Source organism: Loxodonta africana, chromosome 1, assembly GCF_030014295.1.
Source record: "Loxodonta africana isolate mLoxAfr1 chromosome 1, mLoxAfr1.hap2, whole genome shotgun sequence".
Lineage (NCBI taxonomy): Eukaryota > Metazoa > Chordata > Mammalia > Proboscidea > Elephantidae > Loxodonta > Loxodonta africana.
The window spans coordinates 79624241-79637886 of NC_087342.1; the positions used below are offsets into that span (position 1 = coordinate 79624241).

The 13646-nt window shown below is 42.3% G+C and overlaps 1 non-coding gene across 1 annotated transcript; it reads right to left on the minus strand.

Moving 5' to 3' along the window:
• Positions 1-3325: 3325 nt before the first annotated feature.
• TRNAA-AGC (transfer RNA alanine (anticodon AGC)) lies at positions 3326-3397 on the minus strand. Its single transcript has one exon. It is a non-coding gene; the product is annotated as a tRNA-Ala (tRNA).
• Positions 3398-13646: the final 10249 nt, after the last annotated feature.

Genomic DNA, 13646 nt, shown 5'->3' on the forward strand with positions numbered 1-13646 from the left:
TTTCTTCTTTTCCCCACTTGTCATGGGAGTAAGATTTGGACCCGTAGGCCGCACAGTGGTTAAGAGCTTGGCTGCTAACCAACAGGTAAAAAGTAATTGACTCGGCTGCAACAGGTTTGTTTGTTTGTTTGTTTTTGACTGCTGACAGGTATCAGCGACGCCCAAGCAGTGAAACACATCCTTGGAATATCATCTTCCGTTCGGCCAAGCACGGATTCTCCAGACAAACATCGCTTTCCCCTTGCTTTTCATAACCTCACTATACATGGCTTGGAGTCCGATATTGCTCAGAGAAACTTGAGTATGTTTTCCCAGGGAAAACCAGTTGACATCAAGTCAATTTTGACTCAGGATGACCCCATATGTGTCAGAGTAGAGCTGTCATCTACAGAGTTTTAGTGATTTTTTTGGAAGTAAATCTCCAGGCGCCTCTGGGTGACTGGAACCTCCAGTCTTCCAGTTAGCAGCAGGCAAGTTGTTAACTATTTAACTTCACCTTGGGGCTTCTTTCTCCGGCAAACACAGAACTCCAACTGCCCCATAGTATTTCTAGATAGCGGCTGATGGACTGGAACTGCCTACCTTTTGCTCAACAAGTAAGCTTTTCACCACTTGTGCTACCAGGGCTCCTTCCAGGGACAGGGAGTGGTTAAACCCTGGGAGATGAAAATCTCAAACACAGGCATGCGTAAACCACCCCCCCAAGCCCACCACCATTGAGTCGATTCCGATTCATCCTGACCCCATAGGGGTTCCAAGGCTGTAAATCTGTGGAAGCCGACTTTCACCTCTTTCTCCCATGGGGAACCACCAACCTTTAATGAGTAGTTGATTATCTTAACCACTGCACCACAAAAAACCACCAAACCAAACCCATTGCAGTTGAGTTCATTTCAACTCAGAGTGACCCTGCACGGTCTTCATGGTATTATGGATTTGCCAGGCATCACACCAGGGTCCTGCACCTCCACTACTTCTGACTATCAGAGAATTCTGGGCCAAAGATACAGAAGAGCAGAACTTGAAAACTTGGCTAGAGAAATTTAGATCCACATAGAAAGAGGAAACTGATCCTAAGTGAAAAACAGTGAGTACATGGTGTCACGGACTGTGACTGTTCTTGCAAACACTGGAGTCCAAAACCATGGTCAGGAAATCAAGCAGTGGCTTTGTCTCTTGAAGCTGCAGCTCTGGTTCTGAGAAACACAAACAAGCATGAGGGAGGCATGTTGGGGGCTGAGCAAGAACAGCAAGCATATTAATCTTTTTTTGTAACAGCTCACTCGTGCTCCTGGACAGATGTTCAAACCTCAGCCATTACAGAGGCTAAAAGAATAGGTGTCAGTCAATGCACATATGAGTTTTAGGAGGTAATCCTTAATCATTGTGTCTTCGTTTGCTTTTAGTTTTCATTCTGATATTTTTCTCAGCTGTGAGAGGTTTGGAAACCCGGGTGGCATAGTGGTTAAGTGCTACAGCTGCTAATCAAGAGGTCGGCAGTTCAAATCCGCCGGACGCTCCTTGGAAACTCTATGGGGTAGTTCTATTCTATCCTATAGGGTTGCTATGAGTCAGAATCAACTAGACCGCAGCGGGTTGTTTTTTTATCCCTTTGGGTGAGAGGTTTGTATCTTCCCGAATATTGGAATACATTATATGCCAACTCTTTGGTTCCTCTCCAGCACTAGTCATCTCCCTTAGCCTAACCTCCCTTGAATAACCGGCTGAGGCTCAGTTGGCACTGGGAAGTAGTTGACATAGGAGCTTAGAGGCAGGAAGAAATTACAAGATAACACGGTGAGTAACAAAGTCCAGTACAAAGTTAAAAGAGAAGTAAACGTTTTATATCAGGATGCAGTGGTTCCCAAACCTGGGAAACTGCCTGAGAACTTCGTGAATATATGTATTCCTGATTCGACCATTGTAGATTCCGAACGGACTGAGAATCACTGGATAGGGAAAGGATGGGATCAGTATCATTGAAAAGTCTCCACAGATATTTCCATTTTTCAGCTGTGTTTCAGAACTGCTAACCTAGGAAGTCGTGCTGAAGGAATTGGAGTGAACTGAGCCACTAAAAATTTTTCTTTCACTCGGAGAAAGCACTGGAGACAGGATAAAAGGGACGGGGAGAGGGAAGGTGAAGGTGACACATTATGTGATGAAGAATATGAAGGGGAAGATAAGAGGAAGGAAGTGGGTGTGGGTGTGGGTGTGGAAGAACTAGAAGAGAAGGTGAAAGAAGGTTTGGAACTAGGTCTTTAGAATGCACAAAGTATGGATGGCCAAAGAGGTACTTTGAGACTACCAGGGTTGCCTATGTCCCCTCTGTTCTCTCTACAAGGCAGGAAGTCAGAAACTTCCCTTCCTCCTAAGGAAAATGGACTATGGGTGTTTCTCCAATAGGAACATGTGGCTCTTTTGGCTCAAGAATTGTGGTTTTAAGAGAGCTTAGAAGCTCTTTCCACCTCTGGAAATAATTTTTCAACTGTGGATGCTGGAAGACTTAAGGTTTCCTGAGACATCCCTTTCCTCTGGATAGTATCCAAACACTTCATGGTTAACAAAGAGTTGGGATCACAGATTTCTGTGGTTGGGATCACAGATCTCCATGACTGGTGATTGGACTGACACTTTGCTGACCAGGAAGACCTGGTGGCATAGTGGTTAAGAGCTACAGCTGCTAACCAAAAGGCTGGCAGTTCAAATCCACCAGGCACTCCTTGGAAACCCTATGGGGCAGTTGTACTCTGTCCTGTAGGGTCACTATGAGTTGAAATCCACTTGATGCAACGGATTGTTGTTTGTTTGCTGACCAAGATTATGTGGGTAGGTGTGAGTGTAGGAGAAATGGGAAAAAGAAAATCAGATGGAAACCTTCCTCCTGAAACTGCCATCTGTTCATTGACACAGGCACAGGTGAGGGAAAAAAGAAGACTCAAAAGGAATTTGTCCAACAGTCACTTCCCCCGACTTTCCATCTGTCTTTTTCTTCCCAACTTCTTAATAATAATGAGAAATTGTAGTAAAGGAGAACAGGCGGTCTATGACACGGTGGGATGTTGTTGCTTCACCATCAGCAGGTCCTGAGTGAGCACCTTCTTTTACTCCAGTCCCTCCTTACATCATTGTTCTTAAGCAGTTAGGTTGGGAGGCCCAAAGAGTGTTCAGGACTATGGTCCAAGAGAGTAACTATCAAGCAATTTATCCTTTCTGTGAGTAGGAAAAACACAAGAAAAGATATTCAGGAAGAGAAAAATGGCAGAAGTCTGGAACAAATGTGACCATATTCAAGTGCCAGTCAGTGAGAAAGGGAGATAACACTTGGAGGTACTGGGAATTGAACCCAGGGCCTCGTGCATGCTAAGCACGTGCTCTACCACTGAGCTATACCCCCTGTTACAAGAAAATTATGAGAACAATTCATAATACTGACTTCCAGCATGGTCTGTAGGCATATTAAAAGGTCAGTTTTTGCAAGTCAAAATCCATTATGTTCAATTCTTGTGTTCCTGAATTGCATCGGGCCTCACAGCTATGACAGGAAAATGGAAAAAAAAAAAAAAAGCATTCCAACCAAATGAGTCTGCCATCTTCCAACAGCCTTTGGCTTCTTCAAGGACTGCTTTTAGCCAACTGCCTAAAAGTCTGTCAGTTCAGTCCACCACGAGAGCGAGTCTCGGGATTGAACGTTCTGTTAATTCTTTTGATTGTCTTCTTGAAAAGTCGTTCTTCTCTGCCTATGAAGCTTACAGAAAGGTACAAAAGATAGTACAGGGGAATAGAAAGATGAGTTCCATGAGTGCTGCAAAGGAATGAAGATCCAGGTGGGGAAAGAAGACTAGAAGTTAACTAATTCACAGTACTTGACCGAAACAGGAGCCCTGGTGATGCCTTCGTCAATAAGTATGGCTGCTAACCGAAAGGCTGACAGGTCACTCCTTGGAAACCTTATGAGGTCGGGATCGGCTGGACAGCAACGAATTAATTAGACTGAAACGAAGAGCGACAAGTACAGTCACGCTCTTGCAAACGCCTGTGTCCCGCACCTGGGTTTGACAATGTAGTTTTGCCTCCGTGATGACGTAGCTCTGGTTTTGAAGAGACGGAATTCAGAAGTCAAAAGAGAGGTGAAAGATGGGCACTCCTGTCTTCAAAACATCTCTTTTTAGAGAAAATTATTTCCTTAATGAGGAAAGAACAAGAGAAGCCCTTCATGGGCTAGGCACAAACTTCAAAACAAATACGCTCTTTATAAAGTATCCCTGTGCCTGGAGAAGTCGCAAATTCCCGATGTGGTGCTACTGTTAATCCAGATATGATGGATAAAATCCAAATATTGGATGGAGAGGACATGTGCCCGGAATGCATAGATTAAACAAAAAAAAAAACCAAACCCTTCGCCATTGAGTCGATTCCGACTCATAGCGACCCTATAGGACAGGGTAGAAGTGCCCTATAGAGTTTCCAAGAGTGACTCGTGGATTCAAACTGCCAACCTTTCAGTTAGCAGCCATAGCTCTTAAACTACGCCGCCAGGGCTTACCAATGCAGCTGTCAGCAGTGGGATCCGAACCCATGTCCTCGTAGAGACAGAAACCTTAATCCAGTGCCTTAGACCGCTCAGACACACCACTGCTTAGTTAAATAGATAAATTATTAACTTCATAGATTAAGTTATTACCATATTAGAAAGACACCTGTCTGGAAAAGAATGCAAGGAGGAGTGAGTGTGAGGAATGGAATCAATAGGAAAGAGTGTGTGCGGGGGGGAAGGGTCATGGCTGGAGAAAGGATGATGCTGAGCGGAGGAGAGAAGCAGCAGCAGAGAAGTAGATGGCAGAGAGAAAAGGGATAGGGTTTGGAGAAGGGTCTGTAAGAAAAGATAGGATATGGACAAGCGTGCAGGTAGAAAGTGACCAAGTTCCCATCTTTACTATGCTGTCGGCAGGCCCTCCGGAAGAGAGAGGCTAAAGTAAATTCTTTCAAAGCATATCTCCCACAAAAAGATATGACTGGTTTTGCTCTGGGCTACCTCCTGATATGCTCATGTCTAAATTACCTCAGGGCAAAACTGAGTGTATAAGCTTTCCTTCTCTTTGATTCTCTTTCCCTGTATTCCTGACAAGGTGGCTGACTGGTTAAGGAGATGGACTGCTAATCCATTGTGCATTGCACATGATAAGATGTCTCAATAAAGTAATGGGAATCCATATTTGGAGGTGTTTTCTCAGGGAAAACTAGTTGTTATCGAGTCGATTCTGACTCACGGCAACCCCATATGTGTCAGAGTAGAACTGTCCTCTCCAGGGTTTTCAATGGCTAATTTGTTGGAAGTAGATCACCAGGTGCCTCAAGGTGACAGGAACCTCCAATGTTTCAGTTAGCAACAAGCAAGTGTTAACTATTTAAGTCCACATAGGGACTCCTTTCCCAAGGAAAAGCCAAAATCCAACTGCCCCATAGTATTTCTGGAGAGTGGCTGATGGTCTGGAACTGCTGACCTTTGGCTTGGCAGCTATGCTTCTCACCACTTGTCCCGTCAGGACTCCTTCCACGGATAGCGACCAGTTAAACCCTAGAACATCGAAGTCTCAGCCAGGGGCATACATAAAAACCCAAAAAACTCACTGCTGTCCGGTCAATTCTGACTCATAGTGACCACAAAGAGTTTCCAAGGCTGTAAATCTACAGAAGCCACCTGCCACATCTGTATCTGGTAGAGCCACTGGTGGTTTGAAGTCACCAATACTTTGGTGAGCAGTTGATCTCCTCCAAAGTCGGCATTAATTCAAGTGGCTTTGGCTCTCAACTCCAAATTAGTTGCTCCTTCTTCACACCGTTTTCGTGGCATTAGGAATTTTCCAACCATCGCACCAGGGTCTAGCACCTTCACTACTTCTGGCTATCACAGCCACAGCAAATAATTATTGGGAAAGAATACAAAAGCGAAGAACCTGAAAAATTGGCTTAGGAAACTTAAATGCAGATGGAGAGAGAAAACAGATCCTAAGCAAAAAACTGTAAGTATATGGTGTCATGGACAGTCACTGTTCAAGCAAACCCTGGAGCCCAAAACACCAGTTGGGAAATTGAGCAGTCACTTTGTCTTGTGAAGCTGCAGCTAGGGTTCTGAGAGCCACACAGAAGCATGTGGGACAAATGTTGGAGGCTGAGCAAGAACTGCAAGCATATTAATCTTCTGTAACAGCCCACTCCTGTTCCTGGACAGGCATTCAAACCTCAGCCATCACAGAGGCTAAAAGAATAGAAGCTTCAGCCTCTTGCCAAAATTTGTGGTGACAGTCAACCCACATATGAGTTTTAGGAGGTAATCCTTAATCATTGTGTCTTCTCTTGCTTTTAGTTTTCATTCTGATATTTTTTTCCCCCATGAGATTTTTTATCTTCCTGAATACTGGAGTATTTTATATATCAACTCTTAGGTTCCTCCCCAACAGTAGTCATCTCCGCTATCCTAACCTCCCTCAAATAACTGACTGAGACCTCGTTGGCACTGGGAAGTAGCTGACCTGGGTGCTTAGAGGCATGAAGTTGTGGTTCCTAAACTTGGGGAATCACCTGAGAACTTTGTCAATATATGTATTCCTGAGTCCACCTCTATAGATCCTGAATGGACTGAGAATCACTGGATAGGGAGATGATTGGATCTACATCTTTGAAAAGTCTCCACAGATGTTTCCATTATTCAGCCGTGTTTGAGAACTGCTAGCCTAAGAAGTGGTGCCGAGGAAATTGGAGTGAACCGAGCTGCTGGGAAATTTTTGCTAGGAGGAAGCACTGGAGACAGGATAAAAGGGGACTTGGAAAGGGAAAGTGAAGGTGACACATTATGTGATGAAGAAAATGAAGGGGAAGTTAGAAGGAGGAAGGTAGTTGTAGGTGTGGAAGAACTAGGAAAAAAAGTGAAGGAAGGTTTGGAACTAGGTCTTTAGGATGCACGGAATGTGGATGGCCCCGGAGGTAGTTTGAGCCTGTCCAGGTTGCCTATCTCTCCTCTGCACTCTATACAATGTGGGAAATCAGAAAGTTCACTTCCTCCTAAGGAAAATGATTAAGGGTGTTTTTCACATAGGAAGATGGGGCTCTTTTTGTCCAAGACTTTTCTGGCTTTAAGAGAGCTCAGCAGCTCTTTCCAACTCTGGAAATAGTTTTCTCAACTGTGGTTGCTGGAAGACTTAGGTTTCCTGAGAAATGCCTTCTCTCTGGATAGCATCCGAACACTTCTTCACCATTAACAAAGAACTGGGTCATTATGAGTCAGAATTGACTCGACAGCAGTGGGTTTTTTTGCTGATCACAGATGTCTGCTGTTCAGATCACTGATCTCCATGATTGGTGATTGGGCCGACATTTTGCTAACCAAGATTATGTGGGTGAGTGTGAAAGTGTAGGAGGAATGGGAAAAATAAAATCAGAAGGAATCTTTTCTCCTGCAATCTGTCCATTGACTCAGGCACAGATGAGGAAAAAGAAGAAAAACACTTGAAAGGAATTTGTCTAACACTTACTTCCCCCTCCCTCTTTCCATCTGTCTTTTTCTTCCCTACTTGTTAATAATAATGAGAAATTGTAGTAAAGAAGAAGAGGCTGCCTGTGAAAGTGGTGGAATGTTGTTGCTTCAGGGTCAGGAGATCCTGAGTGAGCACCTTCTCTTACTCCAGTTCCTCCTGACTTTATTGTGCTTAAGTAGTCAGGTTGGGAGGCCCAAGGAGTGTCAAGGACCATGGTTCAAGTGAGTAACTATCAAGTGATTTCTCCTTTCTCTGAGTAGAAAAAATACAAGGAAAGGTATTCATAAAGAGAAAAACGGGGAAAGTATGAGAAAAATTGCCAACATTCAGCTATGCATCTGTGAGGAAACAAAACATACATGAAGATGTTGGGAGTTGAACACCCATCCTCCCACACCTCGAACTGCTCTACCACTGAGCTCTACCCCTTGTTAAGCAGAGCTGTGAGACTACACCATAATACTGACTTCCAGCGTGGTCTGTAAGCATTTTAAAATGTAAGTTTTCACAAGTCAAAATCCATTATGTTAAATTCTTATGTTCCTGGACTGGATCCTACCTGGTAGCTATGCAGGAAGGAAGGAAAAAACAAACAAACAAACCACATTCCGGATCAAATGACTAAGATCTTCCAGTAGTCATTGGCTTCTTCAAGGACTCTTTCAGCCAACTGCCTGAGTGTCAGGCAGTTGAGTCTACCATGAGAGAGCGTCACGGAATTGCACATTCTGTTAAGTCTTCTGATTCTCTTCTTGAAAAGTCCATCTTCTATGCCTGGGAAGTTTGCAGAAAGACACAAAAGACACTGCAATGGAATACAAAGATGAGTTCCATGAGTGCTGCGAAGGAATGAAGATTTACAGGTTAATTAACTCACAGTATTTGACTAGAATGGAAGCCCTGGTGGCAAGTGGTTAGGCGTTATGGTTGCTAACCATAAAGGTCAGCAGTTTGAATCCACCAGTAGCTCACTAGGAACCTTATGGGGCTGGATCGGCTCCATAGCCACAGATTAATTAGACCGAATAGAAGGGCAACAAGTACAGTCATGGCTCTTGCAAAGGACTTCGCCCAACACCTGGGTTTAGAAACAGGGTTTTGCTTCAGGGATGCTGTAACTCTGATTTTGAGAGAGAAGAAAGGTGGACACTCCTTTCATTAAGAAGTATCTTTTAGACCTAATTATTTCCTTAGTGAGGAAAGCACAAGGGAAGCACTTTATGGGATGGGCACAACCTTCAAAACAAATGATCTCTTTATAAACTTTCCTTAGGCCTGGGGAAGTCCACAAATTCCTTATGTGGGGCAACTGTTAATCCTGATATGATGGAGAAAATTCAAATCTTCTTGGATGGAGGAGAGGGGTGCCCGGAATCTATAGATTAAATTACTACTGCATCAAAAAGACACCTCTCTGGGAATTGGAATGCGAGGAGGGGGGTCCTGCAGATTGGAGTGAATACAGAGAGTGGTGGGTTTATGGCATGAGAAAGGAAGACGCCTGAGCGGAGGAGAGAAACAGGAGCAGAGGAGTAGATGGCAGAGGGAAGAGGAAAAGGGCGGGGAGAAGGACTTCTAAGAACTGATAGGATAGGGACCACAATGGAGGTGGAAAGTGACAAGCTCCCATCTTTACTATGGTTTCTGTAGTCCCTTGGAAAGAGCGAGGCTAAAATAAGTGCTTTCAAAGCCTATGTCTCCCAAATGGATAGGACTAATTTTGCCCAAAATTTCGTGACTGAGAGCACCTCACTGCTATTTCAATTGCTGACCATTTTGGAAAGAGCTTGTGTGGTTCCCTCTTTCTGGAATAGCAGTTGCTGATATTGGAGCGCTTTGGAAAAAGCCACAAGGAGGCCACGTAGTCCAGATCCCATGTGCCAGCACAGCAGGATAGAAGCAGAATCCCCTGACAGTTTCAGGCCAGAATATCTTGTATTGTACAGCAACTTAGTTTTAGCGTGTTTGGGCTTAATATTCAAGGAAAAGAATGAGAAAGAACGGTCAAGCAGTGACAAAGTGTTTTTGGTTTGAATAGGCTCTTACTGAACTCATCAAACTTCTGGAGAGCTCAATGCACCAAGCCTTTAATCTGAGGATCTAAAATTCACACCCCCGTCTGAAGTAGATACTTTCAGTTTTCCCATACTTCTAACTCATACACAAAAGGGTACTAAGCCCAACTTTCTCCTGGAGCAGCTCTGGGAATATTTACAGTGCATTTTGCTACTCACATACTCTCTTTTCTCAATGGGAGTCTGAAGAGGAAGATTTCAAATGTGAAAAATCAGATTTGCAGTATTATTTGAGAGTTATTCATTCAGTGAGAACAGCAACCTTATGCTCTGTTCTACTGTCAAATAAAAATGATCAAAATAGTGCCTTAAGGAATGAGTAGGATGGCACATTATTGAGAGGTCAAGGTTGATGATGGGAACTTAAGTTTGCAAATTTTTAGGAAGATCCCAAGCCTCAGGATTGTGAAGATGCTAGGTCCTTTCACTTTGAGAAAGGAGGAATGGACTTTACCACTTGTTATGTTGTTTTCTTTTTCTTTGGGGGCATTGGATAGGATTGGAAAGGGGTAAAAGAAAGAATTTAATCTGGGATTTCATTTATTTGAGATACTTACAAATTTAAGGTGCAAAATTCAGGTGGATGTTTTATATGTACAAGTGATTCCTGAGACTAGAATGTTACAAAGATCTCTCATCTAGACATTTGTATAAAGCATGTGGCTGTAGAGGAGAGGGTCTCTACACACAGAGTTAGAGTGAACCCCGAAGAAACTTTATTGTAATTCAAAGATTTGGAGCTCCTTAAAGGTATTCATTTAAAACCAAGGGATATGCTTTGCCCCTAGAGTGATCTTGGATTCTGGACTTCATACTCATTACGCTATCTTCTTGGACTACCTTAGAAGACTTAAGCAAGCAGCAGCCTCCAGGTGAGATAACTTGTACCTCTTCTCTGCCAAGTCCTGTACCAATAAGAATATTCTCCATCTTCACAGGAACCATATGAAGTCCCCTTATAAACTGTAAAGTCCCCCATTTTTCTAACAGAACTTGCCTCACAGCTGACCCAGATGGCAGCTCCTCAGAGCAATCGAATGTGAGAGCAGTAAAGAGAAGCAAATGTCTCCTTGAAGGTGACAGTTAGACAGATGTCAGACACAAAGATTTGCAGTCACTTGAGTACAGGTAGAATGATAGAGCAGGGGTTAATTTGGCTCTGAGTCTTGTGAAGCAAAATTAGGATAGTTTTGCGTAACTGTGAAGTTATTGGTTTGATATTATTCTAGAGCAACCTGGGCTCCAAACATACACTTTTAAGTTTGCGGTACGGAGGAATGCGGGGATGCGTTCTTTGTTGAATCAAGTTGTACTTGAAAGTCTGAAAAGTGAATTTAATATGTTATTTGTGAGAAAGGCCAATCTACTCTGTATATCCCTCTTGGAACATCTCAAAGGAGGAACTTTTCTTAAATTATAAGATTTTATGAGATATTAAAGTTGTAACTTAGTTGAAGAAACATACGTATGTTCCCTGTGTTCTAGTCTGGAAATCCAAAACCTTTAAATTGTATGTATAATCCACATAGATCCTGGGAAAAACAGAAGTCAATGTGATTTGAAAGGATTCTCAACAGTGAGAATACTATCTCTCTATGAAATTTATATATTATGTTCTGCATTTTACAGGCTACATGATCTGCCATCCATGTAGAATCTTTGGCAGAAGGACAATAACCATCACATCACTAGTTAGTTTTCACAAGTTAAATCAAATTGCTGCTATGATTCATGGAGTTTGAAATGGGAAGAGACCAGGAAAAAAAAAAAGAAGAAGAAGAGTAACTGTGGAGGGCCTGGAATTGATGAAGAAGATAAGGCATCTACACAAAGTAAAGAGAAAGGAACATAGAGACAACTTCTGATTCATAGTTCTGTGCAATTAGAATAAGATTGGTTAGTATCTTTAAGAAAAGAAATTAACAGCCATTTGAAATCTTAAAAAGTTATTTCAAAAAAGTAATCAACTAAGAGTATCACTGGTGGGTACACAGGTTTGCTTCCTTGTCTTTTTGAGGTTCAGCCCATTTTAGATTTCCAAAGCCTCTTTAACGTTAATCATTGATTTGTGAAAGAAGAAACTTCAACTATACTAATTCTTCCTTCCACCAACACCACAGGAATTAGTCACTGGAATCAATTCAAGAATCTTCTACTTGTTGGGCAATAAGAAAAAACAGCCATGAAGGGACTTGAACCCTCAATCCTCTACATCTGGAATCAGATACCTTATCCATTACACCACACAGCCAAAACTGTGAGGATATGGTACAAGCATATAAGTGAAAGTGTTGATAAGGGAACATTACGTCTCTGCTTTCAAATTTTTCACTTTGCAGTTGGAGGGAATTTTAACAACATTCATAAAAGGAATCAAATATCATCTGAAATGTCTGAGAACAATTACCTAGAATTAATAAACTGAGATTGTGAGATGATCAGAAGTGACATATTTCCTCGAGAGCACTTTCATCTACGTCACTTATAATGAAGATGTGTTTGGGTGGAGAATTATGACCCAAAAGCCAAACTCTTCTATAAAGAGGTGCAGATGACAGCATAAAGAGAGGGATTTCCAGACGTTGGTACCTTCGGACCTTATGGTCTCAAAGATAATACAGCGTTGCTCTAGGGAAAAAAGTCTGCAACCACAAACAAGAGCTCCCTTTGTAGAAATATCTAGTTTTAATGCCAGGAAAATATTTTATTTCAATCCATTCATAACATAGCTTTTAAAAACTTTATCCTCTACCCACAAGTCAAAGAATCACCTGATACCGAGGTGGGATGAGGTAGTGGGTCCCAAACCTCCCTGAGAGGGTGGTCCTGAAGTAGGAGGTGCAGTTTAGTGACTTCCAAGCTACCTCAAATGCAGAGAAAGGTGCCCAAATAGCTTGGAGGGACGCTTATCTCATTGAAATGCTAATTATCCACAAAGTATTTTGCCTAAAAGTCATTCCCTACTTTCCCTGTGGATTGATCCACAAAACAATTCAAGGTTATTTTGAGTAATCCACCCTCAACTCTGCTTTGTATGTTGGTAGGGTAGGAGAGATGAGATATCCACAAATTCCTAAAGTTAAAAAAAAAAAAAAAAGTTAAGTAATCATTAATTCTCTCAGTTTTCACGTAGTCTTGATTTCTTGGAAGTGCTGAGTTATTCGCAATAAATAAAAAATAATCTTTTCCTGCTCCTCTCCCTGTCTTTCCTCCCCAGAGACGTTAAGCTTTCCTTCACTCCAAAACTTCCCCCACTTGTTCCCAGAGCCCCTGTACAGTTTTTTCTCCAAGTTTAAGACAAAATTCAAAAGCTACCTAAGGTCATATTCTGAATGTTACATCTTAAGGTACACTAATTCATCAAGATAATTCTCATTTTCCATTGGATGTGAATAGTAAACAGTATCTATGACACAAAGACCTGAAGGAGGAAGAGAAAAAAGGAGACCTAAGAGAAGGAGGAGAAGAAATAAAATGAAACGAAGTAGGAGTGGCTTACAGATGGTGGAGAAGGTGCATCATGAAGAAAGGCAAGCATAGAGATGCAGAAGCTTAAACCCATGCAACTTTACTTGCTCACCGTCATGGAACATTCTCACCAGCCTTCAGTTTGTCTGTCCTTCAACTCCTTTCGCCTCTGCCTCCTAAGGCTGCAAGAAAGGTGTACATACAAGACAATGCAGAGGCATACAAAGAAGAGTAGTAGGAGTGTTGCTTCGAGAAAAATAGACGCAGGTGGGTAAACAAGAAACAAAGGACACTTGGTAAAAATTAAGCCATCTGAGTGTAGCAATGCTATCCGAAAGGCAACAGCGCTTTGTCTAGGCGACCAACTCTGTTTCTGAAAATCTAAAGAGACAAAAGACAAGATAAAAGGAAGGAAAATTCTCCTAGCGATTATAACATCTGTTTGAAACAGTCTCTTGGCAAGCAGGAAAATTCCAAGGAAGCTATTTGGAGACTAGAACATGAAACATAAAACCAATTGGCCTACCTAAAACCCACATTAGGTAGTCATGAAAACTTTGGACAATAG